Source organism: Anomaloglossus baeobatrachus, chromosome 2, assembly GCF_048569485.1.
Source record: "Anomaloglossus baeobatrachus isolate aAnoBae1 chromosome 2, aAnoBae1.hap1, whole genome shotgun sequence".
NCBI classification, from domain to species: Eukaryota; Metazoa; Chordata; class Amphibia; order Anura; family Aromobatidae; genus Anomaloglossus; species Anomaloglossus baeobatrachus.
The window spans coordinates 636,830,152-636,851,229 of NC_134354.1; the positions used below are offsets into that span (position 1 = coordinate 636,830,152).

Consider the following 21,078-nt stretch of genomic DNA (forward strand, 5'->3'; position numbering starts at 1 on the left):
AAATCTTTGGAAGGTTGTGAGTTGGGGGTGCTATGAGAAGTGATGACTTTGCTTACTGCAGTGTCCTCATAGGACCGACTAAACTTCTCAGACACCGCAAAACATCACACTCACATACCACAAGTTCCAACCTGTCACCGAGACACAAAACCAAGTGCACTTTAGTGATAAAATATAATGAGAACATACAGTGTGCAATGCGCTAAGCCTTGTAGATACACATAGCAAGCATTACCATTAAAAAGCCTGTGCTGGAACGCTAGCCATTATAAGCATTGTGCCTATTAGGCATTGCACCCAGCCGAAGATCCAGATCATTACAGTTATGCTTAATGTGAAAAGATGTATGCTGTGGATGTGACCCCAAGTATCTGCAAGGCAGGAGACGGAATTAGAGTGACACCATTATTGCTAGTATAATCATAATCACTGTATTGCTTAGGCACAAAACATTAAATCACTGCCACAGAATTGCAAAGCACTGCAACAGATGTGCCACTCACCAGAACACGTCTGACCTTAACCCACTGCAGCGATAACTAGTCAGGGCTAACTTCACACAATCGGAGCAGCGGGGCAGAGATTGGCAAAGCAAGGGGGAGATGCAGGAACTATTTTGTTCTCAATTCTGCAGATACAAAGGGCACAGGCTTAAGGGTTAAAAAAAATAATCCAATTTATATGGAAGGCTCTGCAGTGTAAAAGGCAGAGAGTGCCAATAAAACAGGAATGTGTTCTTCACATAGAGACTGGCGGCAGCGGGGAACGACAAATGTAGTGTGGACGAAGAAGTGACCTTGTGAGCCGCAGCTATCCTGCAGGCAGAAAGAAAAATGGAACTTCAGAATACAGAAAACTCGATGGGGTGTCCTCCGAATAGTGACCAGTACACACGGAGCAAAGGAGTGTGTGTGTAATTATATATATATATATATATATATATATATATATATATATATATATATATATATATATATATATATATATATATATATATATATATATATATATATATATATATATATATATATATATATATATATATATATATATATATGTATATATATATATATATATATATAGAATATATATATATCTATCTATCTATCTACCATATATATCTATCTATCTATATATCTACCATATCTATCTAGCTATATATCTACTATATATATCTATCTATCTATATATCTACCATATATATCTGTCTATCTATATATCTACTATATATATCTATATATATAGCACATACATATGTAGTTACATACATGCAGTACACTATAAACACACCGTATACAAACTGTATAAACACACACTCGCATTTTGTATACACTATATACACACAGTATAAACATATATACACACACTCATACATATTATATATACATACGCACACACATACACAGTATATATATGCACATATACATACACAGTATTTTTTTTTTTACACACTCGCACATATATACAGTATAGACACAGTATACACACACACACACACATTATATACACACAGTACAGACACACAGTATACACACAAACACATTATGTACATATATACACACACACACACACACTCGCATATATATTATACACACACACAGTACAGACACACAGTATACACACAAACACACATTATGTACATATATACACACACTCGCATATATATTATATACACACACACGCACAGTATAGACACAGTATATACACACACACAAATATATACACACACACTCACATATATTATATACAAACAGTACAGACAGACACACAGTATACACACAAACACATTATGTACATATATACACACACTCGCACATATATTATATACACACACACACACAGTATAGACACAGTATATACACACACACATATATATATATATATACACACACACACACTCACAAATATATTATATACAAACAGTACAGACAGACACACAGTATACACACAAACACATTATGTACATATATACACACACACTCATATTACACACACACACACAGTATAGACACAGTATACACACACACACATATATACACACACACTCACATATATTATATACAAACAGTACAGACAGACACACAGTATACACACAAACACATTATGTACATATATACACACACTCGCACATATATTATATACACACACACACACAGTATAGACACAGTATATACACACACACATATATATATATATATATACACACACACACTCACAAATATATTATATACAAACAGTACAGACAGACACACAGTATACACACAAACACATTATGTACATATATACACACACACTCATATTACACACACACACACACACACACAGTATAGACACAGTATACACACACACACACACATATATACACACACACACACACACATATATGCACACATATTATATACAAACAGTACAGACACAGTATACACACAAACATTATGTACATATATACACACACTCGCACATATATATATATATATATACACACACACACACACACACACACACACACACACACACACACTATACACATGGTAGATTACATGGGACATGCCTGAAAAGAAGTAGAGATCATTCCGGGTATTTTTTACATTTTTGGGGCATGGGTACTGGCACCAGCATGCCCATATCTACATCCCCTAGGACTGTGACTGCAGATGGCACATCACATCGGATAATGACCCTGGACGTGGCATGTTCGCTGCAGCAGGGCACATGGTTATGACCATTAGCAGCAGACGGGCATGATCTCCCCCTTTTCTTACAGCATGATTGGGATATAGGGACAGGGGTGCAGGCCACATACAAGTCCCCATTGTCAGGTGCTGGTGGCGGCTCAGGCTATGGGGTCTTCAGCCTGCACAGCACACACAGCAGTCCAGTCTCCTGCTCACATCACATGGAATATAATCAACAAGGCCATGACACAATCCGCTGCACAAAGTTTATTAGCCATTACAGAGCCTATTGGCGATATATTCCGAGACCAGGCTGCAGGGCCATTGTCAGCATCCAAGGAAAAAATGCATAGAAGTTGGCAGCAGCATTTGTATACTAGCAGACTTTGAGGGGTCTGTGCTGCTGGGGGCTGCAGGGGTGAAACCATGGCTGACATCACATCCAAAAGGGTAAGCAATTATGGAAAGATGGGTAGAAATGCCACTGCCAACTCACCCCGCTGGACGCCTGCTCTGCACTCACTTCATGAAGCTCTGGAGCCGGCTGCCTCGGTTATTGTGCTGCATTGTTAGCCAGCACAGGCGCAGCAGGGAGGATGGGAGGGGGCTGAGGATGTGGTGACGGAGGGGGCTGCCTCCCTGCCAGTCTCATCCCGGCCTGCAGCGCCTGCCTGCTCCCCTCAGCCATGATGGAGGCCCACGTCACATACACTGCGGCCTGAGCTCCCCCGGGGACGACCCTTACCCTGCCCCCAGAAGAGCAAGTGCTTCCCCACAACAAAGAATGGGGGGTCCTGACCACACAGTGACATCTCTCTGGTCAAGGTCAAACATTTACCATGGCCCCAACATAATCCTCCAAATCTCCAGCACTGTCTGTGCCATCATTATAGCAATGGCCGTGTGTAATCACCGCCCTCAGCAATGGAGGAAATACCCCAGGAACATTATTAACCCTTTCACTCTTGGATAGGGATTATCTGCTTATGGTCACACATTAGTCAGTAACAAAGTGAAAACTCAAAGGTTTCTAGAGGTTCTGAGGAGCAGGACAATGGCTGCAGACCGCTCTCTGGTTACTGTATTTATGGAGGTTTTGAAGCCAAACTGAGGGGTTTTTTTGCTGCGTTTTTGGTGTCATTTGTCTACACTACAGTACATGTTTAAAGGGAACCTGTCACCACTTTTTTGGCTATGAGCTGCGGCCACCACCACTGGGCTCTTATATACAGCATTCCAACATGCTGTATATAAAAGAGCCCAGACCGCTGTGAGAACATAAAAATCACTTTATAATACTTACCTAGGAGGTGGCGCTGCGGTGGAGTTGGGTCACGGAGGCGTCTCCGTTCTTCGGTGCCGCCTCTTTCAGCCATCTTCGTCCTCTTTCTGAAGCCTGTGTGCATGACGCAGCTACGTCATACACACTCGCCGGTCCTGCGCAGGCGCACGACAATACTTTGATCTGCCCTGCTCAGGGCAGATGAAAGTGCGCCTGCGCAGGACCTAAATGCCGGCGAGTGTGTATGACGTCGGACGCGTCATGCACCGCGGCTTCAGAAGAAGGAGGACAAAGATGGCCAAAAGAGGCGGCGCCAGCACTGGACAACGGAGACGCCTCCGTGGCCCAACTGCACCGCAGCGCGACCGTTAGGTATTATAAAGTGTTTTTCTTTGTCGCTCCATTGGGAGACCCAGACAATTGAGACAATTGGGTGTATAGCTACTGCCTCCGGAGGCCACAAATAGTGTATTACACTTTAAAAAGTGTAACCCCTCCCCTCTGCCTATACACCCTCCCGTGCATCACGGGCCCATCAGTTTTATGCTTTGTGTTGAAGGAGGCTGACACTCACACAATGCTCCACATTTTAGTCAGCAGCAGCTGCTGATTATATCGGATGGAAGAAAAGAGGGCCCCTAACAGGGCCCCCGGCATGCTCCCTTCTCACCCCACTGAGTCGGCGGTGCTGTTAAGGTTGAGGTACCCATTGCGGGTACACAGGCTGGAGCCACATGCCGTTTTCCTTCCCCATCCCTTAGGGGCTCTGGGTGAAGTGGGATCCTAACCAGTCATCCAGGCACTGGGACCGGGCTCCCTCCGCAGCCCCTGGTGGTATCTGCCGGACAGGAGATGGAGTATCGTCAGGGACATGGCCCTGCATCTACAGGTACTCTGTGTCCCCTTTGGGACGGTGCATGAAGCACCTTGGCCTCAGACGCTGCAGCGACTGCGGTGTGATTTTTTTGACCGGGACTACCGCGCCGACCGTGCCTGTTTGCCGGCCGCGGTTTTTACTTTAGTCCCCGGCTTTTGCGGCCTAGTGTATTGAACTCCCGCCCCTGGGCCTGCCAGTCAGGGGGAAGGGCGGGACGGTCGGTATGACGCCGACGGTGAGGGCTGGAGCACACTTCGCTGTCCTCCTCCCCCCTCACTGTTCACTATGGGGCGCAGATTCCTGCACTTTTGTGGTTCCGCCCTCGGCTCCCTCCTCCCCTCGGAACGCCGGCAGCCATTGTTATATGGCATGATTCTGCCGGTGGAGATCTCAGAATGTGCTCACTGTTCGGCAGCACTGCAGCTCTAGGAGAGGGGGTTCATAACCGGTCGCCATGCACTGGGACCGGGCTCCATCCGCAGCCCCTGGGGGATTCTGACGGACAGGAGACAGGACATCATCAGGGACAGAGCCCTGCATCCATAAGGTACTCTGTGTCCCCTTTGGGGGACGCTGCATACAGCACCTGGGTTACAAACGCCGCAGCGGTTGCTGTGTGGTTTGTGAGACCGGGACTACCGCGCTGACCGCGCCTGTTTGCCGGCCGCGTCTAACTTTAGTCCCCGGCTCTTGCGGCCTAGTACCACATACTCCCGTTCCCGGGCCTGCCAGTCAGGGGTAACGACGGGACGGCCGACGGGACGTCGGCAGTGAGGGCTGGAGCATACTTGGTATCCTCCTCCCCCCTCACTGTGCACTGTGGGGCACCAGTTTCCCAATCGGGTGCTGGCCCCCCTTAGGTGCCGAAGTGTATATATATATATATATATATATATATATATATATATATATATTTATATGGTATATGATTTCACTGTTCGGCAGCACTATTTACTTTTGGCTATATACCCTCGCTGATTACTAAGAGGTGACATCAGCAGGTCGTTCGCAAACAGTAAGGGTGCCAAGGCACAGGCTTTCTTTGCAACCTGTACCTCTTGTGCGGCTATATTGCCGGCAGGTTCCACCTATCATTGCACCCAGATCCCACGGTGAGAACTCCGACACGGACCGCGGCCACACACAGGCTAACCGGGCTCGCTGGGAACCTTCCACGACTTCACTGTCGTAGTTAAGGATGAAGCAGAGGTCGCAGCTCAGGGCTCTGAACCTAACGTTGCGCTCAATCTGGATACACCTGAAGGGGACGCCATAGTAAACGACCTTATAGCGTCCGTCAACCAGGTGCTAGACCTCTCTTCCCCATCTTCTCCTATGGAGGAGTCGGCTTCACAGCGGGAGAAACACCAGTTTAGGTTTCCCAAATGTACACGGAGTGCGTTTTTTTCGATCACTCTAACTTCAGAGAGGCTGTCCAGAAGCACAGAACTTTCCGGACAAGCGCTTTACTAAGCGCCTTAATGACACACGTTACCCTTTTCCCCCCTGACGTAGTTAAGGGTTGGGCTCAGTGTCACAGGGTGGATCCTCCAGTCTCCAGACTGGCGGCTAGATCCGTAGTATTAGTGGCAGATGGTTCATCTCTCATGGATGCCACTGACAGGCAAATAAAGCTTATGATGAAATCCATCTTTGAAGCCATAGGCGCATCTTTTGCTTCGGCCTTCGCAGCCGTGAGGGCTCTCCAAGCTATCTCAGCTTCTCTGGCTGAGATTAATGCGGTCGCACGTATCTCTGCCCCGCAGGTTGTGTCCTTGGCTTCTCAAGCGTCCCAGCCCTCCTCGTCCAACAGGCCACAGAAGAGCCAGAGGAACTCTTCTCCACGGCGGTCTAAGTCACGTCCTCCAAAGACCACCGGAGGCACCGTCTCCAAGGCGGCCTCCTCATGACTTTCGGCCGCCCCAAACCGCATCCTCGGTCGGTGGCAGGCTCTCCCGCTTTTGCGACGCCTGGGGCCACATGTCCAAGACCGATGGGTGAGAGACATTCTGTCTCACGGTTTCAGGATAAGAGTTCAGCTCTCGTCCTCCGACTCGTTTTTTTCAGAACATCTCCGCCCCCCGAACGGACCGTTGCGCTTTTCAGGCGGTGGACACTGACAACAGAAGGAGTGGTGATCCCTGTTCCCCTCAGGAACGCGGTCGCGGTTTTTACTCCAATCTGTTCGTGGTGCCAAAAAAGGACGGCTCATTCCGTTCCGTTTTGGACCTCAAATTGCTCAACAAACATGTGACAACCAGGCGGTTTCGCATGGAATCCCTCCGATCTGTCATCGCTTTGATGTCCCAAGGAGACTTCCTAGCATCAATCGACATCACAGATGCCCATCTCCATGGCAGATCGCTCAAGGGCATCAACGCTTCCTGCGTTTCGCCATCGGGGACGAACACCTTCAGTTTGTGGCACTGTCTTTCGGCCTGGCGACAGACCCACGGGTCTTCACCAAGGTCATGGCATCCGTCGTAGCGATCCTACACTCTCAGGGCCACTCGGTGATCCCTTACCCAGACGTTCTCCTAGTCAAAGCACCCTCTTGGGTGGCTTGTTAACACAGTCTGACCGTTGCTCTGGAGCCTCTCCAGAGGTTTCGGGTGGATCATCAATTTTCCAAAGTCAAAATTGTCTCCGACCCAGTCACTGACGTACCTCAGGATGGAGTTTCATACTCTCTCAGCGATGGCCAAGCTGCCGCTGGACAAACAGCGGTCGCTGCAGACAGGGGTGCAATCCCTTCTTCGGGCCCAGTCGCACCCCTTGAGGCGCCTCATGCACTTCCTGGGGAAGATGGTGGCAGCAATGGAGGCAGTTCCATTTGCGCAATTTCATCTGCGTCCTCTCCAATAGGACATTCTCAGCAAATGGGACAAGAGGCCGACGTCCTTAGACAGGAACGTCTCTCTGTCTCTGGAAGCCAAGACCTCACTTCAGTGGTGGCTTCTCCCCACTTCTCTGTCGAAAGGAAAATCCTTTCTGCCCCCATCCTGGGCTGTGGTCACGACGGACGCGAGCCTGTCAGGATGGGGAACGTTTTTTCTCCACCACAAGGCTCAGGGAACCTGGACTCTGACAGAGTCCTCCCTTCAGATCAATGTTCTGGAGATAAGGGCAGTGTATCTAGCCCTCAAGGCGTTCCATCGGTGGCTCGAGGGCAGGCAGATCCGCATACAGTCGGACAACGCCACGGCGGTTGCGTACATCAACCACCAGGGCGGCACTCGCAGTCGTCCAGCCTTCCAAGAAGTCCGGCGGATTCTGCTGTGGGCGGAGGCCACAGCCTCCACCATCTCCGCGGTTCACATTCCGGGCGTAGAAAACTGGGAAGCATACTTCCTCAGTCGCCAGGGCATGGACGCGGGGGAATGGTCTCTCCACCCGGACGTGTTTCAAGAGATCGGTTGCCGCTGGGGAACGCCGGACGTCGATCTCATGGCGTCTCGGCACAACAACAAGGTCCCGGCATTCATGGCACGGTCTCAGGACCACAGAGCTCTGGCGGCGGACGCCTTAGTTCAGGATTGGTCGCAGTTTCAACTGCCTTATGTATTCCCTCCTCGGGCAATGCTGCCCAGAGTGTTGCGCAAGATCAGGTCCGACTGCCGCCGCGCCATTCTTGTCGCTCCAGATTGGCCGAGGCGGTCGTGGTACCCCGATCTGTGGCATCTCACGGTGGGGCAACCGTGGGCGCTCCCAGACCGACCAGACTTGCTATCTCAAGGGCCATTTTTCCATCTGAATTCTGCGGCCCTCAACCTGACTGTGTGGCCACTATGAGACAGGCCAGGAAACCAACGTCAGCCAAGATCTGTCACAGAACTTGGAGGATCTTCTTAGCCTGGTGCTCTGAGAGGGGGTTTACCCCCTGGCCGTTTGCCTTACCCAGTTTTCTTTCCTTCCTTCAATCGGGATTGGACAAGGGTTGTCTCTCGGCTCTCTCTAAGGTCAAGTCTCGGCGCTTTCCGTGTTTTTTCAAAAGCGTCTAGCCAGGCTTCCGCAGGTCCGCACGTTCCTGCAGGGAGTTTGCCACATAGTCCCACCTTACAAGCGTCCGCTGGAACCCTGGGATCTCAACATGGTTCTACAGGCTCTTCAAAAACCACCTTTCCAGCCGCTGTGGGATGTCTCTCTATCACGTCTTTCGCAGAAGGTGGCATTTCTAGTGGCGGTTACTTCACTCCGTAGAGTGTCAGAGCTTGCAGCGCTGTCATGTAAAGGCCTTTTCCTGGTATTTCACCAGGATAAGGTGGTTCTGCGTCCGGTCCCGGACTTTCTCCCTAAGGTGGTGTCCACTTTTCATCTCAATCAGGATATCTCCTTACCTTCATTTTGCTCTCATCCAATTCACCAATATGAAAAGGATTTGCATTTGTTAGATCTAGTGAGAGCACTCCGGATCTACGTGTCTCGCACGGCGCCATTGCGCCGCTCTAGTGCGCTCTTTGTCCTTGTCGCTGGCCAGCGTAAGGGGTCGCAGGCTTCCAAGTCAACCTTGGCTCGGTGGATCAAGGAACCGATTTTTGAAGCCTGCCGTTCTTCTGGGCTTCCGATTCCTTCAGGGCTGAAAGCCCATTCTACCGGAGCCGTGGGTGCGTCCTGGGCATTGCGGCACCAGGCTACTCAGCAGGTGTGTCAGGCGGCTACCTGGTCGAGTCTGCACACTTTCACGAAACACTATCAGGTGCATGCCTATGCTTCGGCAGATGCCAGCCTAGGTAGGCGAGTCCTTCAGGCGGCGGTTGCCCACCTGTAAGAGGGGGCCGTTGTTTCGGCTCTTTTTATCGAGGTATTCTTTTACCCACCCAGGGACTGCTTTTGGACGTCCCAATTGTCTGGGTCTCCCAATGGAGCGACAAAGAAGAAGGGAATTTTGTTTACTTACCGTAAATTCCTTTTCTTCTAGCTCCTATTGGGAGACCCAGCACCCGCCCCTGTTCCCTTCGGGCTGTTTGTTCTTTTGTGTACACATGTTGTTCATGTTGAATTGTTCTTTTGGTTCATGGTTTCAGTTCTCCGAACATCCTTCGGATTGAATTTACCTTAGACCAATTTATAAGTTTCCTCCTTCCTGCTTTGGCACCAAAACTGATGGGCCCGTGATGCACGGGAGGGTGTATAGGCAGAGGGGAGGGGTTACACTTTTTAAAGTGTAATACTTTGTGTGGCCTCCGGAGGCAGTAGCTATACACCCAATTGTCTCAATTGTCTGGGTCTCCCAATAGGAGCTAGAAGAAAAGGAATTTACGGTAAGTAAACAAAATTCCCTTCTTTATCTTCTCACAGCGGCCTTGGCTCTTATATACATCATGTTAGAATGCTGTATATAAGAGCCCACTGGTGGTGGCCGCAGCTCATAGCCAAAAAAAGTGGTGACAGGTTCCCTTTAAAGTTTGTTTCATTCACTGAAAAAACAGCTGCATTATTGCACTCTCTCATTGCTTTCAATGGTGGGAAAAAAAAGCAGCAAAAACGCTAAAAAGAACTGACATGTGGCTTCTTGAAAAAAAAGCAGCAGTTTTCCATTTCAGTCAGAAAAAAAAAGCAGCTGTGTGCGAGATTTCTGGAATCTCATAGCTTTGGTTGGTACTGTGAAAAGCAGCGGTTTATTAGAATGGATTTGCATAAAACCAATGAAAAAAAACATGCAAAAAAAAAATAGCAAAAACGCACGTGTGAACAGAGCCTTAGAGAAAAAGTATAATAGAAGCACGTGCACCAGATATTCAACGTGTGCACATGGCCTTAGGGTTTAAAGTGACCCTGTCAGGTGCAATATGCACCCAGAATCACGAGCAGTTCTTGGTGTATATTACTAATCCCTGCCTAACTGTGCCTGCATATACTAGCATAGATAATGGGATCTTTAGAAAGGGTTTCTAAAGATCCCATAGGATATGCTAATGAGCGCAGGGACTAGTCACAAGGGCGTTCGTTCCTAGGCTAGTCAGCTCGCTTAGCATGTAAGCAGGCCCCTGTGGGCGTGCTAACATGCTAATGAATGCGCAGCGCCAGAGGACGGTCGTGCTCACCTCTGCTGCCCTCACGTCAGATGCTGGACTTCAGCTCAGTGCGCATGATCCCAGACTTTCGCTCACGCGCACAACATGAGTTTGAAGCCAGGACGCGAACACCCGGCTTCATAGTGCGCATGATTGAAAGTACAGGGTCATGCACACTGATTCGAAATCCTGTATCGGACGTGATGGCAGCAGAGAGGTGAGCGTGACCATCCTCAGACGCTGCAGATTCATTAGCAGTGGGCCCCCTTACATGCTAAGGGGGCCGAATTGCCAAGGGAACTAATGCCCTTGCAACTAGTCCCTGGCCTCATTATCATTGGGGATCTTTAGAAATACTTTTTCTAAAGCTCACTTTATCTATGCTACCTGATATAGGGACGATTAGGCCGGCATTAGCAATATGCACCCTGGACTGCTCGTGGTTCTGTGTGCATAATGCACCTGACAGGTTTCCTTTAACAAAAATGGCAAAGTCTTTATGCAAAAAGAAAAATAGGGTTAGTGCAACACTGTATCGGTGCTCTACAACAACACATCCAACTCAATATAACCAAGACCATAAAGATGGAGGATGTGAGATAACGCACACAAATTTTCCTTTTCGGTACTCTGTACCTGGTTTTAATTTAGCGACCTGGAATAAGTTACTGTTTACATTTGCAGTGCAAAATAAAAGGTGTCATTTCGTTTCCAAAACCCACTAGGAAATTTTGAGTTAAATGAGGATCCTAGATGGAGAATTGCCCTCCTCTACGAGCCAAAGTGGAGAACAACGACAAAGTAAGTCAAGGTGGAGGTCCTGTCCTGTCCTGGATTATTTCAGACCATTCACTGATTTGATTGGACATGGTGTAATTCTTCATTTTCCCTCTGGAGGTGCCACAGAGAAAGTGAACCCTCACTGCCAGGATCCCCCCTAGATTACACATATTGGTGAGCGTTTTGCGATAAGCGTATTCTTAAGAGACCCTTTTAAGACAAGCAAGGAGTAAATACTAAAAAGAACAAGTATACAGGAAAGATTTTTTTTTCTTATTAAACAAGCTGTTTTTTCCAAAACTAACCATAAAAACAAAACAGAAAAAATGTTGCCAAACTACAACACATTTAGGTGTTTCGTGATTAAATTGCATACATTTTAATATGCTCTTAAACCTGTTATCAGATTTATGCTGCTGAAATCACGGGCAACTTGGCCGCGTTCAGACAGGGGTATATTTCTATATAACGCGCTAAGAGTCCTCAGTGGTTGATACCTTTTAATGGCTAACTGAAAAGATTGTAATAATAGCAGGTTTTGAGACTACTCAAGTCTCTACATCACGCTCAGTATAACACAAAATCTGAAGAGTCACATATTTATACACAACAGGACATAGCAGAGTGCAGTAAATAAGACAAGTTATGTGAAGCAGAACTATCAGTATGGGAAGGGGACAAACAGTTGTGGCAGTAAATATTGCAGCAGTTCATAGATAAGGAGTGTGAAAGTTTTATTGATGTTTGAGGTCTGGTCCAGAGTTGTGATGTCCCCATATATACATCAATTAAGAAATGTGCTCCTCAGATCATTTTAGGGCATCACAACTCTGGACCAGACCTCAATCGGAGGTCAATAAAAATGTCACACTCCTTATCTATGAACTGCTGCAATATTTACTGCCACAACTGTCTGTCCCCTTCCCATACGGATACTTCTGCTTCACATAACTTGTCTTATTTACTGCACTGTGCTATGTCCTGTTGTGTATAAACATGTGACTCTTCAGATTTTGTGTTATACTGACCCTGATGAAGAGGCCTGAGTAGTCTCAAAAGCTGCTATTACCATCTTTTCAGTTAGCCATGAAAAGGTATCAACCACTGAGGACAAACAATTTTTTTTATATCTACTGGTTATCACGGTACAAAGATATATTTAACATATATAACATACTGACATTTTCAGAGAACATATAATTTAAAGATACAGTTGGGGACCATATCCAGGGTCCAGATTCATCTTGCAGCGCCCCTTGCTGGATCTTTCCAGTACTGTTGCAGGTGATTGAAAGTTTTCTCCCTCTTGTGCATAGAGACCTGCGGGCTGAGGGCAGCAATAGACTAATCTGGTCTCCCCTACTACAGCCAAATCTTGAAAGTATATAGTCTTTGAAATGCAGGAGTGATTGAGCATCCAGGCTCAGATTCATGCTGCCCACGGTTCCCTTTATGGACACCTTAAAGCGGGCTTTACACGCTGCGACATTGCTAGCCGATGCTAGCGATGGCGAGCATGATAGCACCCGCCCCTATCGTTATGCCGATATGTGAAGATCACACGTACTTACCTGCTTGGCGACGTCGATGTGACCGGCGAACCGCCTCCTTTCTAAGGGGGCGGTTCGCTCGGCGTCACAGCGATGTCACTAAGCGGCCGCCCAATCAAAGCGGAGGGGCGGAGATGAGCGGGACGAACATCCCGCCCACCTCCTTCCTTCCTCATTGCTGGTGTGTGGCAAGTAAGGAGAGGTTCCTCGTTCCTGCGGCGTCACACATAGCGATGTGTACAGACAGCAGCGATAATTGGGAATGGACCCCCATGTCAACGAGGAGCGATTTTGGACGTTTTTGCAACAATCCAAGATCGCTCTAAGGAGTCACACACAGCGAGATCGCTACAGCGGCCGGATGTGTGTCACAAAATCTGTGACCCCAACGAGATCGCTGTAGCAATCTCGTAGCGTGTAAAGCCACCCTTAGAAGTAAGGCAATCATGTTTACTCAATTGATGATACAACACAAACATTTGCACCTTCCAATTTGGAGAAATATGTAACAAATTTTCCTACAAATAATTTGAAATCACATAAATATTTACTTTTCTCAACTGAACAAAATGTACAGGGAGATAGCGAAAGTTCAACAATCGTTTTTAAGTTTCGGTTGAAACCAGAAAAGACAATATTCGGATTGATTTTCTTTTCTTTCCTGACAGCAAGTAATGAATACACGCAGATCAAGTCAGAAAGTCGTTTGTTCCTTCGCTCACTATACACTAGAAGACCGGAGATGTAGGACATGTGCTCCAGTTACAGCCCAGGGGCATCTCCCCATGGTCAGGTATGGAGCACAATAATACAGCTCCTCCAATATGCTTGTCAGACAGAAGTACAGAAGTAAAAGGTATGGCCAGGCAGGAAGAAATGATGGGGTTAACTGTACAAAGCAGCTGTCATGTTTAATAAGCTGTCAGGAGACGTCCAGGCACCATAGTAAAAATGCTGCACTCTCGAAAGGTAACATACCTTAAACTGTCAGAACTGAGTAGCCTTTGCCAACACATAGGTCAAAACAATGTCCATTTCACACTTAAAATGAAGGGCAGAGCCTTCATCTCACGCATTTCATCCCGCGGCCTTGCTCATACGGGTGACTGTACTCTTGGGCAGCAGCTGTGCATGGGTTATGTACGGCAATATACCCCTCCTCGTTCTTTACCTCCAACAGAGCCTAAAGGATTCATTATTACATATAGACATGTGGGGTCTCAGCTGTACATCTGGAGACTACCAATCCCATTGCACCTTGGCTTGGCATCCATGTGCTTCACAGTTAGATCTTATATTAGGCAAATACACGTGAACAGTCGCACAGGCATTATTATTTCTGCTCACATTGAACTGACAAATATTTGCACATAATATACGGTAACTGGCAAGATCACCTTATGTCCGAGAACAAGAGAAACAAGATGTTAGCAACCTTGGTTGTATGACCGCAAACTCCAAAATCCAGTTTTTCTAGCCGTGTTTTGCATATAACTGCACTGAGCATTATGTTACATCATTGCTGTCTATTCATTCTTAAAAGGTAAAGCGTCATCAGAAAAAGACCTATGACCTAAATTTAGTTTTTATCACATAAAAGTATTTATAAATATGTATCTGCATTAAAGGTGAACCGGTCATTCTAGTCATGCTGCCCAAACCATGAACAGCATGAATCAAAGCCTGGCTGCACAGTTGAAGAGACACATCTTTTACTCCGAAATGCCGCAGCATTTAAAGAGACATTTTTTTTAGGAAATTCCATCTGGTGGGTAGGGGAATAGTGTAAAACCATATTATAGCCTGATGCCACTGCCGGCCTCTCTACTGCCATGCTCCAGTTGATTGACAGATCTCTCCCATGTGTGTACATTAGAAGAGACCTGCCAATCAGTTTCCACACTACCTATAAGAACAGGTAAAACCTATATGTAGATAATGCCGGCTGTACCACCTATAAAAGGAGATTGCCACATCTCACTTTCACCTCCTCCCAGCAGTGAGCTCTGTACAAATCTAGTACAAGTGAGTCATTTGCAGTCTTCCGAATCCAGCAAGATGGCTGCCCTGTAACTATGAACGGAAATTACAATAAATATACCTACAAAAAATATAAATATATACATACGCACATACACATACATATATACATAATATCGCTAAAGTGAGTACACCCCTCACATTTTTCTAAAAACGTTTCATGGCACAACACTGAAGATATGACACGTTGATACAATGTAATGAAGTCAGTGTACAGCTTGTATAACAGTGTAAATTTGGTGTCCTCTGAATAACTCAACACAGCCACTAACTGGCAACAAAAGTGAGTACACCCCTAATGTTCAAATTGTGTTCAATTACACATTTTCCCTCCATGTGGTCATGTAACTCAGTGTTACAAGGTCTCAGGTGTGAATGGGGAGCAGGTGTGTTGAATTTGGCATTATCACACACACACACACACACTCTCTCTCTCTCATACTGGTCACCAAAAATTCAACATGGCACCTCAAGCCAAAGAATTTTATGAGAATCTGGAAAAAAAAAAAAAGAAAGAATTGTTGCTCTACATAAAGATGGCCTAGGCTATAAGAAGATTGCCATCACCCTGAAACTGAGCTGCAGCAAGGTGGCCAAGACTATACAACAGTTTAATAAGACAGGTTCCACTCAGAACAGGCCTTGCCAGGGTCGACCAAAGAAGATGACTGCACGTCTGCAGAGTCATATTCAGAGGTTGTCTTTTTAAAATAGACATATGAGTGCTGCCAGCATAACTGTGGTCTGATGAAAAGAACTATGAATGCCAACAAGTACTGTGACATATTGTTGAAGCATAACACAATCCCTTCCCTTGAAAAACTGGGCCGCAGGCTGTATTCCAACATGATAATGACCCCAATCACACACCTCCAGGACGACCACTGCCTTGCTAGGAAACGGAGCGTAAAGGTGCTGGACTGGCCAATCATGTCTCCAGACCTAAACCCTATTGAGCATCTGTGGGGCATCCAACAGAAAGTGAAGGAGCACAAGATCTCTAACATCCACCAGTTCTGTGCTGCCATCTTAGAGGATGGAATAGGATCCAGTGGCTCCCGTGAAGCTCTGGTGAACTCCACACCCAATAGAGTAAAAGGCAGTGCTTGAAAATAAAGGTGGCCACTCAATATATTGAAACATTGTATCAAAGTATCATATCTGCAGTGTTGTCCCTTGAAAGATAAAATATTTACAAATATGTGAGGTGTACTCACTTTTGTGATCTTATACATACACACACACACACACACACACACACAGCAATGATAATTTTTACCAATAAAATACTCCTACCGTATTAACAAGTATCATTATTAGAGATGGGCGAATAGCAACCATTTGTGTTCGGATTATTCGTAACGAATCCCAAATTTCTATTCCAGTGTTCATCACAAATATCGAACCCAATGAAAGTCAATTGGGAAACAGCATTTTTCTTGACGAATACTGGAATAGCACTCGGTAAGCAGAATCAAAACTAGATTAAATACTATTAGCCCAACACTAATCATTATGTTTATAATCTCAGAAAATTGGTTTCACTGGAGATATATATATATATATATATATATATATATATATATATATATATATATATATATATATATATATATATATATATATAAAAAAAATTAAAAAATAATAATTGTGATATATCGGTAGTCAGGCAGTACATGGCCGAATTTGGGCAAGTAGAGTTATAACTTCCATCTTTTCCCATTACATACATTGTCACTGCTGTCAGTTTTAGTGGTCAACAACCAACTTGTCCAATTCAATGCAATGTCAATCAGAACCAGAATGTAAAGTGCAGGATGTAAGTACAGTATGTGAGTCTTTTTTTTCCTTTGAACGGAAGTTTAAAAGCAAACTAGGGATACCATTGTCTGCCTATATCCGCTCCATGAAGAAGACATCCTATGTGTTACAATCTAGCAGCAGTAGTAATGACTGTAGAATAAAAAGTGACCTTTCATTTTACAACCTCCATTGAAGCATTACCAGACTTTCTTTCTGGATAATGTAATACCTCTGACTTAGATCATACTGCATATGATTGTCACGTGTCACTCACGCAGTGAGTCTCTTTCTGACTGGGCACTCCGCCCTAAGACCTGGCTGTTCATAACCTTTATACCAGGAGCCTAGCTGCCCATACATGGAAGTTTGTAGTCCAAATAGTGGCATTTTTCCCCAGATATGGATGTTTTTAACCTAGATAATGGCATTTAAGTTAGGTTCACGGATTACAGAGATATACCTTGCGGGCATAACGGGAGGCATATACCAGAATGGGCCCATGGTTGGGGACAATGTAACAGGATGTGGAACATGTATACCAGGATGGGGGATATATACCAGGATGGGCCCATGATGGAAGATATATATGCCAGGACAAGGGACATATGTACTGGAATGGGGGACATTAGTACAGTATTGGGGGACAGTACAGATATCTATTTTTTTTCTTGCCTTCTTACATTAGAGTTGAGCAAAACAATTCCCAGTACCTTGGTCCAGTGAACACCCATTACCTGTGACATCCCCAGCACCTCCTCTGATTAGCAGGCTGCCACAACGTCATTACATCGTGATGGACTACAAACCAGAAGTGGCACCAGGGATGTCACAGGTAGTAGGTGTTCACTGGAACAGGGTGCTGGGAATCTTTTTGCTCTAGTCCCGTGGCGACAGACTCTCCAACGTGGCCAGAGGACCAGGGTCCTTCAAAGCTTTTTGCTCAGCTATACATGAATGCAATCACAAAATAAAGTTTTCATCTGACAGCTAAAACTAAAAAAGCTAAAAAAATAAAGAATAAAAAAAATCACTTCATGTAATTATTCCTTACCTTTCCAGATATCATTGTCACACAAGCCTGGATTATTTTACATAAAGTAATTACCTTGCAATCATTAGCTAAACACTACAGGAAGAACAAGTAGTTGATAAGAAGTATCTAGAGCCCTGTGTAAAATTAATTTGCAGTATAAATATTCAGGCTTGCTGATCTTTCAAGAATACCAATTATGCAGATTACAATGTTTTTGGCTAATCACAGGGGACGAATTAAGTTTAAAATCACTGTCCCTGTGGAGCGAGCACCTCTGTAATAAGCGCGATGTAAACATTTAGACAAGGTTATTCCTACTGAGATTATATTGCGGTCTTTATCTTGGAGGAAGTTTACCAACAGCCTCTCAAAATAAGGCCAAATCCACAAGTCCGGTTTTTTTCAACTTTTCTGCATCCATCTATTTTTCATCCATTTTTTTTATTTTCGGAACTACTTCGGTTAACTGAAGTTTCCCAAGCTTCTCCTAAGGGCCAATTTGCATGACTGTATAACAGCCAGCAAAAAATGGGACATTTTATATTTGTTTTTGGTGCAATTAACTTGAATGGGTGATTTGGTTAAACATTATAGTTAAATATGTACCTAAACTACAATAGTTTTTTTTCCCCATCCGGGATTGTAAACTTGTGAGAAAAAAAAATTTGTGGTATAAACCAGCAGAAACTGGATTTCAGAAGTGTTCACCCTAGAAGCCTTAAAAGAGAAAAAAAGAAAAAAAAAAAAAAAAAAAAAAAGGAAGAAGTGGTCCCCAAATGACAGCACTCATGTAAGACAAAATCGGACAATACTCCTGAGCCGAGGTGCTCTCAGTCACTGATTCTTTCTCCATATTGGCTGCAGCTGTGATGTCACTTGAACAGAGCACACCACCACTGCAGCTGATCACTGAGCGCTGCTGGCAGACACCACTGGTGAGTCAGTCCTTTACTCAGTGATTGGCTGCAGTGGTGATGTGCTCTTTTGAGGCAGTTTTCTTGGATAACTACATCTACAAGGAACGTTTTGTTTTTTTTTCCTTCTTGTTATGATTTGACCTGCAGCTCTTGTTTTTGATCCTTTGTTTGGGACCAGATTTAAATTTCTGCTGGGTGCTGAGGTGCGCACCAGTAACCCTAACAGATTGAGTGTTTTTTGCATACTGGATCTATTGCGATTCAGTATGGCATGTGGTATTGGATACACTCATTGTTATCTATATTCTTTTTGAGCTTGAATATTTAACCCTTAGGCTGAGACCACACAGGGATTTGTGCGAAACCTTGCATGACATTTGGCTCACGCTCGCAGCACAGCAGGAGCAGAGTATGATACTACCGTAGTGTCATGCGACTGTGGTCCGACTGCAATCAGACCACAGTTGCGGAGGGGAGGGATTTATGTCCCTATCTCCTCCGTTGCCAGCTGATGCGAGAATCGCACTGCTCTCGTGTTATACCAGTTTAACGCGAGAGCAATGTGATGTTTCTCTCGCCCCATAGACTTGAATGGGTGCGGGTGAAACAAGGATCACATTGCACCCACAGCTGTATTCTCGGTCCAATTAGGGCTGAGAAAATAATCGCTCATGGGTGCTGCCCCATAGAGTAATATTGGTCCGAGTGGAATGCGATTTTTTTTTTATTGCATTCCACTTGCTCCGTATTACTCGCCGTGTGTGCTAGGCCTTATAGTAAAACTGGTGTTTTGTGGATAGTGCTGTATCACCAGGCTTTAGCTTAGGGATTCCTATAGGGTTTCCAAGGGTAAGTCTACGGTGAGCTGGGGCACCATTTGCGCATTTCTAAGAGCGCCAACCTCTGTAGCAACATAGGGTCAGTTCTTAGGGGCAACTTTAGTTCCCTTTAGATTTTCTATACCTTTTATATCAAATTTTTTTTCACCTACTCCCCATATTAACTGGCCCTGTCTGGTTACCTTTTTATGGAGTTTTTTTTCAATTATACAACCACTTTGTGTTTTTAATGCATATTTAATGAAATTTGTATATTTTAGGATTTTGTTTGATTGGTAGCTCTTTTGACAAAGTCACAACTCCACTAAAAATACAGACAGGAGCATCAGCTGAGAGTCACTACTTTCTAATTTTGTTACTTGCATGAGCACTGTCATTTGGAAACCTTTTTTTTTTTTTTAAAGTGTAAAATCCCTTTCGATAGAACCTGCCAGCACATTTTAATATCTGAAAGCTTCGGTATGGCTGTAAAGTGGCTTATGTTCCAATAAAAGTTATGCCTCTGTTGTAGAGCTAGTCATGAGAAATCTAGGGTAGAATGCATACGCAAATCAGGCTAGAAGTGTACAGGGGGTGTGTCAGTGTACTTAAGGAAGACCACCACAGTGCATTTACCCCCACCCACCCTCCCACACACACACACACACACACACACACACACACACACACACACACACACACACCAGCTGCACTCTCAGATTGATTCGCATATGGCTTCTACACCAGAATTCTCATGACTGGCACAGAAGTGACAATGCTACTTGTATAAGGCTAGGTTCACACTTCTGTTAAATTGCATCAGACACAATCCGCTGCTCTGGTAAACAACGGAATCCGTTTGGCAGATTCTGTTGTTCCCATAGACTTATGAGCGGCGGATTGTGACTGATGCAATTTAACGGAAGTGTGAACCTAGCCTTATACAAGTAGTATTGTTGCATCCTCCACCCGACTGACCACAGGGCGAAAGGAACGCAGCTTGTAACATTTTTTGAGCAGCGCAATCCGTAGGATTTCGCTGCGCATGCTCTCTCTGGCTCCCTGCACACGTAACCAGGAGACACATCGGGTTACCAAGCAATGCCCTTTGCCTAGTTACCCGATATTTACCCTAGTTACATGTGCAAAGAGCCCGACACTTCCCCGCTCGGCTCCGCCCCCTCCCGCACTGCGCATGTACACACACACACACACACACACACACACACACAATCCCCAGCCATGCAGACCGCGGCACTGACATCCTCAGCGCCACGGCCCCGCTCGGC

General features: G+C 45.5%; 1 protein-coding gene across 5 annotated transcripts in view; it reads right to left on the minus strand.

Annotated features, from left to right (window-relative positions):
• NCKAP5L (NCK associated protein 5 like) overlaps positions 1 to 21,078 on the minus strand; it is a 154,364-nt gene that overhangs the window by 69,426 nt on the left and 63,860 nt on the right. Inside the window, exon 1 of one of the 5 annotated variants that reach the window (XM_075336915.1) lies at positions 3,172 to 3,255. The exons of 3 other annotated variants lie outside the window; for them this stretch is intronic. The gene's annotated coding sequence lies outside the window, so the exon portion shown is untranslated. Of the gene's footprint in view, positions 1 to 3,171; positions 3,256 to 21,078 lie in introns of those variants that run through there. One more of the 5 variants, XM_075336918.1, reaches the window with a different exon arrangement.